General features: G+C 38.4%; 1 protein-coding gene across 6 annotated transcripts in view; it reads right to left on the bottom strand.

The window, feature by feature from the left end:
- LOC309627590 (uncharacterized protein) overlaps nucleotides 1–14,742 on the bottom strand; it is a 564,483-nt gene that overhangs the window by 298,577 nt on the left and 251,164 nt on the right. For all 6 annotated transcript variants that reach the window (XR_014243827.1, XR_014243828.1, XR_014243829.1 and 3 more), the window contains one exon: nucleotides 11,187–11,279. The gene's annotated coding sequence lies outside the window, so the exon portion shown is untranslated. The remainder of the gene's footprint in view (nucleotides 1–11,186; nucleotides 11,280–14,742) is intronic.

Genomic DNA, 14,742 nt, shown 5'->3' on the forward strand with positions numbered 1-14,742 from the left:
ACCCCAGAGACGGGCGTGAGACGCTGGGGCTGCTGCTGCCGCCTCCAAGAAGCCTGTGTGTGAGCACAGGTCACTCTCCACACCGCCCCTCCCGGGAGCCTGTGCAGCCTGCCACTGCCAGGGTCCCGTGATCCAGGGACAACATCCCCCGGGAGAACGCACTGCGCGCCTCAGGCTGCTGCAACGTCACGCCGGCCTCTGACGCCGCAGGCTCGCCCCGCCTCCTCTGTACCCCCCCCGCCCCCCCCCCCCCCGCGGCTTGGGTGAGCCAGAGTCCCCGAAGCAGCTGCTCCTTTAACCCCGTCCTGTCTGGGCGGGGAACAGACGCCCTCAGGCGACCTACACGCAGAGGCGGGTCCAAATCCAAAGCTGATCCCCAGGAGCTGTGCGAACAGAGAAGAGGAGGGGAAATCTGTCCCAGCAGCCTCAGAAGAAGCGGATTAAAACTCCACAAACAACTTGATGTGCCTGCATCTGTTGAATACCTGAATAGACAACGAATCATCCCAAATTCAGGAGGTGGACTTTGGGAGCAGGATATATTAATTTTTCCCCTTTTCCTTTTTTTTTTGTGAGTGTATATGTATATGCTTCTGGGGGAGATTTTGTCTGTATAGCTTTGCTTTACAATAGCTTTATTTTACTTCACTATATTATAGCTTCTTTCTTTCTTTTCTTTCTTTCTTTCTTTCCTTCCTTCCTTCCTTCCTTCCTTCCTTCCTTCCTTCCTCCTTCCTTCCTTCCTTCCTTTCTTTCTTTCTTTCTATTTTTTCTCCCTTTTACTCTGAGCCGTGTGGACGAAAGGCTCTTGGTGCTTCAGCCAGGCATCAGGGATGTACCTCGGAGGTGGGAGAGCCAACTTCAGGACACTGGTCCACAAGAGACCTCCCAGCTCCACGTAATACCAAACGGCAAAAATCTCTCAGAGATCTCCATCTCAACATCAAGACCCAGCATCACTCAATGACCAGCAAGCTACAGTGCTGAACACCCTATGCCAAACAACTAGCAAGACAGGAACACAGCCTCATCCATTAGCAGAGAGGCTGCCTAAAATCATAATAAGGCCACAGACACCCCAAAATACACCACCAGACGTGGACGCGCCCACCAGAAAGACAAGACCCAGCCTCATCCACCAGAGCTCAGGCACTAGTTCCCTCCACCAGGAAGCCTACACAACCCACTGAACCAATCTTAGCCACTGGGGACAGATACCAAAAACAATGGGAACTACAAACCTGCAACCTGTGATAAGGAGACCCCAAACACAGTAAGATAAGCAAAATGAGACGACAGAAAAACACACAGCAGATGAAGGAGCAGGGTCAAAACACACTAGACTTAACAAATGAAGAGGAAATAGGTAGTCTACCTGAAAAAGAATTCAGAATAATGATAGTAAGGATGATCCAAAATCTTGGAAATAGAATAGACAAAATGCAAGAAGCATTTAACAAGGACATAGAAGAACTAAAGAGGAATCAAGCAATGATGAAAAACACAATAAATGAAATTAAAAATACTCTAGATGGGATCAATAGCAGAATAACTGAGGCAGAAGAAAGGATAAGTGACCTGGAAGATAAAATGGTGGAAATAACTACTGCAGAGCAGGATAAAGAAAAAAGAATGAAAAGAACTGAGGACAGTCTCAGAGACCTCTGGGACAGCATTAATCGCACCAACATTCGAATTATAGGGGTCCCAGAAGAAGAAGAGAAAAAGAAAGGGACTGAGAAAATATTTGAAGAGATTATAGTTGAAAACTTCCCTAATATGGGAAAGGAAATAGTTAATCAAGTCCTGGAAGCACAGAGAGTCCCATACAGGATAAACCCAAGGAGAAACACGCCAAGACACATATTAATCAAACTGTCAAAAATTAAATATAAGGAAAACATATTAAAGGCAGCAAGGGAAAAAAAACAAATAACACACAAGGGAATCCCCATAAGGTTAACATCTGATCTTTCAGCAGAAACTCTGCAAGCCAGAAGGGAGTGGCAGGATATACTTAAAGTCATGAAGGAGAAGAACCTACAACCAAGACTACTCTACCCAGCAAGGATCTCATTCAAATGTGATGGAGAAATTAAAACCTTTACAGACAAGCAAAAGCTGAGAGAGTTCAGCACTACCAAACCAGCTTTACAACAAATGCTAAAGGAACTTCTCTAGGCAAGAAACACAAGAGAAGGAAAACACCTACAATAACAAACCCAAAACATTTAAGAAAATGGGAATAGGAACATACATATCGATAATTACCTTGAATGTAAATGGATTAAATGCTCCCACCAAAAGACACAGGCTGGCTGAATGGATACAAAAACAAGACCCATATATATGCTGTCTACAAGAGACCCACTTCAGACCTAGAGACACATACAGACTGAAAGTGAGGGGATGGAAAAAGATATTCCATGCAAATGGAAATCAAAAGAAAGCTGGAGTAGCAATTCTCATATCAGACAAAATAGACTTTAAAATAAAGACTATTACAAGAGACAAAGAAGGACACTATATAATGATCAAGGGATCGATCCAAGAGGAAGGTATAACAATTGTAAATATTTATGCACCCAACATAGGAGCACCTCAATACATAAGGCAAGTACTAACAGCCATAAAAGGGGAAATCGACAGCAACACAATCATAGTAGGGGACTTTAACACCCCACTTTCACCAATGGACAGATCATCCAAAATGAAAATAAATAAGGAAACACAAGCTTTAAATGATACATTAAACAAGATGGACTTAATTGATATTTATAGGACATTCCACCCAAAAACAACAGAATACACATTTTTCTCAAGTGCTCATGGAACATTCTCCAGGATAGATCATATCTTGGGTCACAAATCAAACCTTGGTAAATTTAAGAAAATTGAAATCGTATCAAGTATCTTTTCCGACCACAACGCTATGAGACTAGATATCAATTACAGGAAAAGATCTGTAAAAAATACAAACACATGGAGGCTACACAATACATTACTTAATAATGAAGTGATTACTGAAGAAATCAAAGGGGAAATCAAAAAATACCTAGAAATAAATGACAATGGAGATACGACGACCCAAAACCTATGGGACGCAGCAAAAGCAGTGCTAAGAGGGAAGTTTATAGCAATACAAGCCTACCTCAAGAAACAGGAAACATCTCGAATAAACAACCTAACCTTGCACCTAAAGCAATTAGAGAAAGAAGAACAAAAAAACCCCAAAGCCAGCAGAAGGAAAGAAATTATAAAGATCAGGTCAGAAATAAATGAAAAAGAAATGAAGGAAACAATAGCAAAAATCAATGAAACTAAAAGCTGGTTCTTTGAGAAGATAAACAAAATTGATAAACCATTAGCCAGACTCATCAAGAGAAAAAGGGAGAAGACTCAGATCAATAGAATTAGAAATGAAAAAGGAGAAATAACCACTGACACTGCAGAAATACAAAAGATCATGAGAGATTACTACAAGGAACTCTATGCCAATAAAATGGACAACCTGGAAGAAATGGACAGATTCTTAGAAATGCACAACCTTCCGAGACTGAACCAGGAAGAAATAGAAAATATGAACAGACCAATCACAAGCACTGAAATTGAAACTGTGATTAAAAACCTTCCAACAAACAAAAGCCCAGGACCAGATGGCTTCACAGGTGAATTCTATCAAACATTTAGAGAAGAGCTAACACCTATCCTTCTCAAACTCTTCCAAAATATTGCAGAGGGAGGAACACTCCCAAACTCATTCTACGAGGCCACCATCACCCTGATACCAAAACCAGACAAAGATGTCACAAAGAAAGAAAACTACAGGCCAATATCACTGATGAACATAGATGCAAAAATCCTCAACAAAATACTCGCAAACAGAATCCAACAGCACATTAAAAGGATCATACACCATAATCAAGTGGGGTTTATCCCAGGAATGCAAGGATTCTTCAATATACGCAAATCAATCAATGTGATACATCATATTAACAAACTGAAGGAGAAAAACCATATGATCATCTCAATAGATGCAGAGAAAGCTTTCGACAAAATTCAACACCCATTTATGATAAAAGCCCTGCAGAAAGTAGGCATAGAGGGAACTTTCCTCAACATAATAAAGGCTATATATGACAAACCCACAGCCAACATTGTCCTCAATGGTGAAAAACTGAAACCACTTCCACTAAGATCAGGAACAAGACAAGGTTGCCCACTCTCACCACTATTATTCAACATAGTTTTGGAAGTGTTAGCCACAGCAATCAGAGAAGAGAAAGAAATAAAAGGAATCCAAATTGGAAAAGAAGAAGTAAAGCTGTCACTATTTGCAGATGACATGATACTATACATAGAGAATCCTAAAGAGGCTACCAGAAAACTCCTAGAGCTAATCAATGAATTTGGTAAAGTAGCAGGATACAAAATTAATGCACAGAAATCGCTTGCATTTCTATACACTAATGACGAAAAATCTGAAAGTGAAATTAAGAAAACACTCCCGTTTACCATTGCAACAAAAAGAATAAAATATCTAGGAATAAACCTACCTAAGGAGACAAAAGACCTGTATGCAGAAAATTATAAGACACTGATGAAAGAAATTAAAGATGATACAAATAGATGGAGAGATATACCATGTTCCTGGATTGGAAGAATCAACATTGTGAAAATGACTCTACTACCCAAAGCAATCTACAGATTCAATGCAATCCCTATCAAACTACCACTGGCATTTTTCACAGAACTAGAACAAAAAATTTCACAATTTGTATGGAAACACAAAAGACCCCGAATAGCCAAAGCAATCTTGAGAACGAAAAATGGAGCTGGGGGAATCAGGCTCCCTGACTTCAGACTATACTACAAAGCTTCAGTAATCAAGACAGTTTGGTACTGGCACAAAAACAGAAATATAGATCAATGGAACAGGATAGAAAGCCCAGAGATAAACCCACACACATATGGTCACCTTATCTTTGATAAAGGAGGCAAGCATATACAGTGGAGAAAAGACAGCCTCTTCAATAAGTGGTGCTGGGAAAATTGGACAGGTACATGTAAAAGTATGAAATTAGAACACTCCCTGACACCATGCACAAAAATAAACTCCAAATGGATTAAAGACCTAAGTGTAAGGCCAGACACTATCAAACTCTTAGAGGAAAACATAGGCAGAACACTCTATGACATACATCACAGCAAGATTCTTTTTGACCCAGCTCCCAGAGAAATGGAAATAAGAACACAAATAAACAAATGGGACCTAATGAAACTTAAAAGCTTTTGCACAGCAAAGGAAACCATAAACAAGACCAAAAGACAACCCTTAGAATGGGAGAAAATATTTGCAAATGAAGCAACTGACAAAGGATTAATCTCCAAGATTTACAAGCAGCTCATGCAGCTCAATAACAAAAAAACGAACAACCCAATCCAAAAATGGGCAGAAGACCTAAATAGACATTTCTCCAAAGAAGATATACAGATGGCCTACAGACACATGAAAGAATGCTCAACATCATTAATCATTAGAGAAATGCAAATCAAAACTACAATGAGATATCATCTCACACCGGTCAGAATGGCCATCATCAAAAAATCTAGAAACAATAAATGCTGGAGAGGGTGTGGAGGAAAGGGAACACTCCTGCACTGTTGGTGGGAATGTAAATTGATACAGCCACTATGGAGAACAGTATGGAGGTTCCTTAAAAAACTACAAATAGAACTACCATACGACCCAGCAATCCCACTACTGGGCATATACCCTGAGAAAACCATAGGTCAAAAAGTATCATGTACCACAATGTTCATTGCAGCTCTATTTACAATAGCCAGGACCTGGAAGCAACCTAAATGTCCATCGACAGACGAATGGATAAAGAAGATGTGGCACATATATACAATGGAATATTACTCAGCCATAAAAAGAAATGAAATGGAGGTATTTGTAATGAGGTGGATGGAGTTAGAGTCTGTCATACAGAGTGAAGTAAGTCAGAAAGAGAAAAACAAATACAGTATGCTAACACATATATACGGAATCTAAGGGAAAAAAAAAAAAAAAAAGGCCATGAAGAACCTAGTGGCAAGATGGGAATAAAGACACAGACCTACTAGAGAATGGACTTGAGGATATGGGGAGGGGGTGGGGTGAGATGTGACAGGGTAAGAGAGTGTCATGGACATATATACACTATCAAATGTAAAATAGATAGCTAGTGGGAAGCAGCCGCATAGCACAGGGAGATCAGCTCGGTGCTTTGTGACCACCTAGAGGGGTGGGATGGGGAGGGTGGGAGGGAGGGAGATGCAAGAGGGAAGAGAAATGGGAACATATTGTATATGTATAACTGATTCACTTTGTTATAAAGCAGAAGCTAACACACTATTGTAAGGCAATTATACTTCAATAAAGATGTTTAAAAAAAAAAAAAAAAAAAAGCTTCCGAAGTGGGTTGAGGAGGAAAGAAACATTGAAGATCTGCTTAGTTAATGAACAAGCACCAAAAGATCATTCCTAAAGCTTGCTAGGCACCTCAGAGTCTAAAAGACACTGCTGGCAGACTCTGTATTGTAGGTGCTGAACTTTAGTAGCAGTATTAAACCTCCTACCTCATTTATTCATAGCTTCTGAAAGGAGCCTCTGGGTTCCTAGATGATAGGTCCCAAGGATCTGGGGGTTGCCAGATAATCTTTGAGACAACTCTGACCGGCCCTGCTAGGAACAAGCTGCTGTGTAAAAATAGAGGCTGCCAGGGGATTTTCCCAAAGCAAAGTCAGACCTTCCAGTCAGCTCCAGCCTTTGGCATCCACATCCACTTCCACGAGGTCAGCTGTCACAGATTATTTACAAAGATGAGCCTGAAAATGGCTTCCCCATCCTGTCCTCTATAGTATATTCTCTTCCTCTGTCTTCACATCTGTTTTTTAAACAGCTTTCCTGAGGTATAATTTACATACAATAAAATTCACCTATGTTAATGATACATTTCATGCATGTTGGCAATGTACACAGTCATGTAAGCACCACTACATTCAAAACATAGAACATTTTCACCACCACAAGTTTTCTCATGCCCTTCTGAGGTCAGTCCCTCTCGCCATGCCCAGTTTTCAAGCATTTCATCATCTGATTCCTGCCACTATAGCTCTATCTTTCCTAGAACTTCATATAAATGGAATCATAGAGTATGTAGTCTTTTGTATCTGATTTCTTTCAGTAAGCATGGGGTTTCTGAAATTCATTCAAAATCCAAAATCATTTTGCATGGCTCGGTAGTTCATTCCTATTTATTGCTAAATTCCCATTGTATGGATATACCGCAATTTGTTTATCCATTTACCAGTTGATGAACATTTGGACTGTTTTCACTTTGGGTATGTTAGGAATAATCCTGCTATCTCTCATGTAATTTTATTTATTTATCTCACTTTTTTTTCTTCTTTTCCCCTCTATATCTTCAAGACTGCCTTTCTCTTTCCTATCCCCAACTGACCGGAAATAAAGTTTAAGGGGCCTATGGCAGTGGTTCTCAATGTGGTTGTCCCTCAGGGGATTTGTGCCAATACTTGAAACATTTCTGATTGTCACAGCTTGAAGGGGGAGATGCTACTGGCATCTAGTATAGAACCCAAGGATGCTGCTTCACATCCTACAATGCACAGAGAACAGTACCCACAACAGAGACTTCAACGCAGAATGTCAACAGTACCCAGATTAAGAAACAAGGCCAAGGAGAGGATCTTATAAAGGACTTTCCATGAAACTTATTATTAGGTGGGAATTTTAAATAAAAATGTCCTTCATTTCTTTGACAAAAAGCCTAGAATTAAAAAAGTAGTTTTTCATTTTTATATAGCTACTGCTAGTAAAAATACACAAGGCAATAGTACCTGAATCACTGAATTGATTAATAATTCTTTTCTGGGAGCCATGCACCAAAGTCATTTAGCTCACAGCTGAAAACTTTAGTTAGAATGTAAATGTGGGGCTTCCCTAGTGGTGCAGTGGTTAAGAATCCACCTGCCAATGCAGGGGACACAGGTTCGAGCCCTGGTCCAGGAAGATCCCACATGCTGCGGAACAACTAAGCCCGTGCACTACAACTACTGAGCCTGCGCTCTAGAGCCCGTGAGCCACAACTACTGAGCACGCGTGCCACAACTACTGAAGCCCACGCGCCTAGAGCCCATGCTCCACAACAAGAGAAGCCACTGCAATGAGAAGCCTTCACACCACAAAGAAGAGTAGCCCCCGCTCGCCGCAACTAGAGAAAGCCCGCGCACAGCAACAAAGACCCAATGCAGCCAAAAATAAATAAATAAATTTATTATTTTTTTAATGTAAATGTGTGTCTGATCAGACAGCAGTTGATAAGTCAAACAGCAAGTGTCTCAGGAGTTGGAAGAGGGGGAAATAGTTATTTTGTCACCATTCCCACCGGCCATAAAGGTTAACGGTGTCGCACTCTTCTCTTTCCTTCTCCAGGGTCTACTCAGATATCCTGAAATCCTTCTATTTCAGGGGCTTCTAGGCTTCTCACCAGTTTTCAGCCTCAGCAAGGTGAAGCTGAGCAAATGAAACAGTCCCCAGCTTGAAGAAATGACTGCTTAAGACAATGACTGAGTCATACTTTAGGATAAGCCTACTTTGGAAACAAGTTCTGAGAGTATGAAAAGTTATCTGAATTTGGCACAAAACATTTAATTTACTCAATAGAGTCATTAGTCTTAAACCTTTTATATAATATTCTACAAAGAGCATGGATTTGAAGCCAGGAACGTTTGAATCTTATTTAAAGTGCAAATAATTGGATTTTATATTAACAGTGCCAAATCCCTGAACCTCTTTCAGCCTGGGCATCTTCATCTGTGAAATGGAGGAAACAACAGCTAATTTAGAATTTGTGTAAGGATTAGGTGATATATTGTATAGCTAGGGCCTAGTTCATTGTCTGCCTTTATTTCCTTGTTGCTTTTAACTGTCAGCTTCAAGCTAAATTTTTTTTTTAAAAAAAAAGCAACATTCTCTTCAAAACACAACAAATATTAATGTTTGTTTATATAAATATTTGAATATTATCTATGCAACATGCATAAAAGGGTATATTTCTTACCTGATATTCATGAAATTTAAGAGTTAGACTGATATATAGAACAAAGGGAACATTCACAAGGTCTGCTGATAGAACTAAATAATTTGCAGAAGAAAAATGTCATAAGATCAAACCACTTTTACCTAGCTGAAGTTATGCATATTTTTGAAAATAACTCATTTGTGATAGTAAACTAATTTATCAGTCTCTTATTACTGAATATGTTCATAATTCATAAAGTGTACTTCACCCAACATGAATCACAAAAATACTGACTTAACCATGTTGCTTGAGACACAAATACACCATCTCTTTTTTCTCATACATTATTCTCTTTTCTCTCCCTATATAATTTTTTTAAAATTTTAGATTTGTAACTTTCTTCTGAGCTGTAAAACCATTTCAGACACATTTTACTTGCCCGATGTTATAGAAAACAAAATTATAATTTTCTAATTTAGAATGTACTGTTGCCCCTCAGTATCCACGTGGAATTGGCTCCAGGATCCCCCTCAATTACCAAAAACCAAGGATGCTCAAGTGCCTTATATAAAAGGTGTAATGTTTGCACATAACCTACCCATACTCTCCCATATACTTTAAATCATCTCTAGATTACTTATAATATCTAACACAATGTAAATGCTATGTAAATAGTTTCCTGCAAGCAGCAAATTCAAGTTTCACTTTTGGGAACTTTCTACAATTTTTTAAAAATATTTTTGATCCCTGGTTGTTGAATCCACGGGTGCAAAACCAGCAGATGCAGACAACCAACTATACATGTAAATTCACACTTTGCAGGGAAGTAGACTACCTCTATGTCTCTTTACTAACTCTGCACATTAAAAATAATAATAATAAAATTTTTTTTAAAAAACAGAAAGAAAGGGAGAGAGGCAGGGAGAGATGGAAGGAGGGAGGGACGGAGGGAAAAGAAAAAGAAAAAAAATGCATTTTTTCACATTAAGCGGCAGCAGCAATAAAACATCCTATGACATGGGAAGAATACTTTGCATCTTGTCTTCCAGGTCCCCAATTCTCCTTGGCCTTTGGGCTTATGTCTCACAGAAAGTGCTAACACTCATGGTACTAATCTATGCAGTGATGTATAGAGATCCTGTTCCTCTCTCTAGGAAGAAGAAAATGGAAACAGATGTCTTTCTTTATACAAGGATTACCAAGGGAATTATATCGCTAAGGAGGACAGGAGAAGCTGGATCATTTCATTACATGTGTCCTTAACATCTATCCAACATCATTTTTCACCACTCCACTTCTACCCTAAATACTCAGGTGATTTAAAATCACCTGTTGTTCCCTGACAAATCTCATAGGCATTTGCAGGTGCCTCTGCCTGGGATGCGCTCCCTCCCCATCACCATCTAAAAACCAACGAATCTTCTTTTATGACTCAGTTTTCACTTTTGTGGGAGGCCTTCCCAGACTCCGCCCAGCTGATTGGAGCTCCTATTTCTCTGCACATTTTTACTCTGCATATAACTCCATTACATACATCAAAATATCATAATTGTCAGTGTGACTGCTGATGCCCACCTGGATCACAAACACTACATTATGAGGGTAGAAACTGTCCTTTCATCATTGCAAGCACTGATTAAATGTCTGAAACCTAAATGAATAAATGACTAGGTAAATGAATGAATGAATAAGTTGGCTATGAATAGAAACAGAGATAAGCTCTTATGAGTCTTGAAGCAACAAAAAGTCAAAATCAGAACAGGATCAACACTGTTTTTTAATTAGAATTAAATAAATGTAAACTCAGTGTCCCTAGGACTCAATGCCATCAATGCAGATGGGAGTCAATAATAATTACACAAATACAGTGACACAAATGACAATCATACCAGTAATCTGCTCTTGTCCCCATTTACCCACAGTCTCCAGCCTTCTTGAAAGTGTTCCCCCTGGTGCTTCTTAGGCCTCTACAGGTGAGAGGCCACCTGTGCTCTCAAACTCCTTTAAGATAAAATACCTTGTAACAACCTTGTAACACCTTCTCTGCCTTTCTCTCTTGCCCTGGTATCTCCTTGGCAATAACATTTAGTCTCTCACCTGGTTGAAGGGGCCTCAGTGCTGCAATTCCTGATGGTGCCTCCTGTGAGAAATCATCAAGGATGCTGTCTCCTGCGTCCCAAAGCCACCAATCTACAAGAATCAGAAAGGCACTGGTGAACTGCCCTGCTCCTATATTTATCAATTTCTGCTGCCTGGATGATCTAAGTCAACCTATTGTGCTACTTCTCAGCATATCTGAAAAAGGTTTCTATGAAAATATTGCTTCATTCAATGCTTCTTCCATAGGTGCTCAAGAAAATGTGTAGAGAGCGTGAACTTGACTCTTTAATGACCCCTTCATTGGTGTTTTCTGTTCTTTCTCAGGGATCCTGTGCACCAACCTCGCCTTTCCTCCCACAGCCAAAATCATCAGGCTGCCATGTAGATAGATGACTAATTGCCTGTAAACAAATTCCTCAGATAGAGGCAAGGAAATCTGAATTCTCTCCAGGTTCAGCAAGGATTCTGGCTACACAAAGATTAGGCTGATGTTACAATTTTAGAATATTACACCCCCAAATGTCATTGCTTCTTTCATACACTCTTTATGTGAAAGGAAAAAAATGAACAAAGGTGAACTAGAGCAATAAACCATGAGTATCTACATACTAAGTGACCCAGGAGACACACTCGTACGGCACTGAGGAGCAGACATGGTTTGGAAATGAGAAGATAAGCTAGGTAGGCCACCCAGAATAAGAAATACCTATAATATGGAGAAAATATGTTTAAGGTCCCATACACCTAGGAAAAATCTGATTATGTTGTAGCCATGACAACAAATAATCACCAGAACTGGTTTTAATGAATCACTGTGAACTCGCTTTGGTGAACACACTTCCGTAATCCAACTAATCAGTGACAGTTCTCTTTTGACAGTCAGCCAATTAGATATATACTCACCCCAATGAACAAGCTTCTAAAAGCCAATCTATCAACTACAGTCCTACCCAAGTAACCATGTTTCTACAGCTGACATCAACCCATCTCTGAAACTCCACCCACTCCCTGGTTCGATATTCCCCCAAATCCCTGTATAGAATCAGTTCAATGCTATGCTCAGAGAAGATGTATTTAAACAGCATAGCTCTCCCTTAGTTAACAATAAATTCAGCAGTGTGTGCGTGTGTGTGTGTGTGTTTCCAGATATTAAGTGGTGGTCTCATCCTTTGATATCACTAAAGTTAAATATGTGCCATTGGTTGGGAAAACCATGCTAAGGATTTTAAGAGGTGTGGCAATAACTAAAAGACAAAACTTAGACTGACACTGGGCCCAGCCATGAAGGACAGCTGTGCCTATTCCTAGTCAGTGCTTTTAGGAGTCGCTTCCTGATTCTGACTCCAACAAGCAGCCTCTTTATTTTTTTAATTGAAGTACAGCTGATTTACAATGTTGTGTTAGTTTCAGGTGTACAGCAAAGTGATTCAGATATATATATATATATATATATATATATATATGCACATGCTATGTATATAAGATACTGAATATCTTGTAATATTGCTATTTATCTATTTTATATATAGCAGTGTGTATATGTCAATCCCAAACTCCTAATTTATCCCTCCCCCTCAACCTTTGCCCTTTGGAAACAATAAGTGTGTTTTCTAAGTCTGTGAGTCTATTTCTGTTTTGTAAACAAGTTCATTTGTACCATTTTTTTAGATTCCACATATAAGTGATATCATATAGTATTTGTCTTTCTCTGTATGACTTACTTCACTTAGTATGATAATCTCTAGGTCCATCCATGTAGCTGCAAATGGCATTATTTCATTCTTTTTTATGGCTGAGTAATATTCCATTGTATATATGTACCACATCTTTATCCATTCATCTGTCCATGGACATTTAGGTTGCTTCCATGTCTTGACTATTGTAAATAGTGCTGCAATGAACACTGGGGTGCCTGTATCTTTTCGAAGTATGGTATTCTCTGGATATATGCCCAGGAGTGGGATTGCTGAATCATATCATATGGTAGTTCTATTTTTAGCTGTTTAAGGAACCTCCATACTGTTCTCCACAGTGGCTATACCAGTTTACATTCCCACAGTGTACAAGGGTTCCCTCCAACAACCTTTTTGACCTTGTGCAACTTATTTAAATTTTCTTAGCCTTTCATTCCTCATCTGTAAAACAGACATGATACTATCTGTGTTAATATGATTTCTAAATTACATAATAATGGTGTCATAAATGATAGCCTATTCAAAGGTTGGTAAATACTAATTCACACAACCCCATTCACTCTGGGAGCATGAAAAAATAGAGAGAGAAAAAAGAAATCTTCCTCCCTGTCTCTTTTCTTCCTTTCCATGCTCCCAAGTGCAATAAATATTATCAGTTTTGGTGTATTCTTCTAGCTGTATTCCTATACTAACATATACATGTGTGTATTATTTTTTAAATAGCACACATATTATGCATCCTGTTCTATGTCTTTTTTTCATTTTACCATAGATTTTAAGGCTCAATCCATATAGTATAGATAGAACTGTTTTGTTACCATTTAATGGCGACTTAGCACTCCACATTACAGTGTTTCATAATTTATTTAACTTATGATTATATGGGCATTTAGGAGGCTTCCAGTCTTTTGCTGTATCAAAAATTCTTCAGTTAATGAAGTTAATATTTGCACACGCATTGGATATATAAACCATAAGAATAAATCTCAAAGTAGAATTGCTGTATAAAAGAATATATACATTTAAAATTTTAATAGCTATTGTCAAGTTTTTCTCCATAGAGCTTTAACCAACTCACACTCCCATCAATAAAACAGTAAATCTCCTGCCAACATTTTTACCAATTTTGCTATTAAAAACGTTGTCAATCTAATAGGTGAAAAAAAGTGGGTTTTGATTTAATATTAATTCATATAAATATAAATTTATAAATATATAAATTTATAAATATAAATATAAATTCATACTTATTAGGTGTAAGGTTGACTGTCTTGTCTTTTGCTTAAAAAATCATTTTTATTTTCTTCTACAAAATCTGGCCATGTTATTTATTCATGTTTCAATTGCCTTTAATAGATTTGTAGTAGTTTTCTATGCATTTTGTAATTAGGTCTTCCTCATATGTAGGTCTTTTGAGGTGTTTATAGTATTATTTTAAGAAGTTTTTATGTATTTTATCAACATTTTATGGCTTTAAAATTTTTACATTGTTCTCCTCATCTGAAATAATATTTAGCTTTTCAGATGAAGCTATTGGTTTTTCCAGAAATGCAGCCATATCTTCCCCAATTGTTGATAATTGTACATCACATTTACATTTAGAGACCCCCCTTGTTAAAGAAATGTACCTTACTCTGGAATATGTGACAGTTTAGAGTTATTACTCACTCGTCCTGAGGGTGGTGGTAGCAGAGTGAGTCTCTGTGTTGGCAAGTACCCTGTCTTTGTTAATACATCCTAATCTTGTATTAAGAGGTCATTTACCCACAGAGAATCAGAGAAAGCACTTGTCATATAAGATTCATACAATTATTCTTTGGGTAAAATTCCTTATACTATGTCAACAAAAACATTTATAT

Source organism: Balaenoptera borealis (assembly GCF_965194805.1).
Source record: "Balaenoptera borealis genome assembly, chromosome: 4".
In the NCBI taxonomy this organism is placed as follows: Eukaryota; Metazoa; Chordata; class Mammalia; order Artiodactyla; family Balaenopteridae; genus Balaenoptera; species Balaenoptera borealis.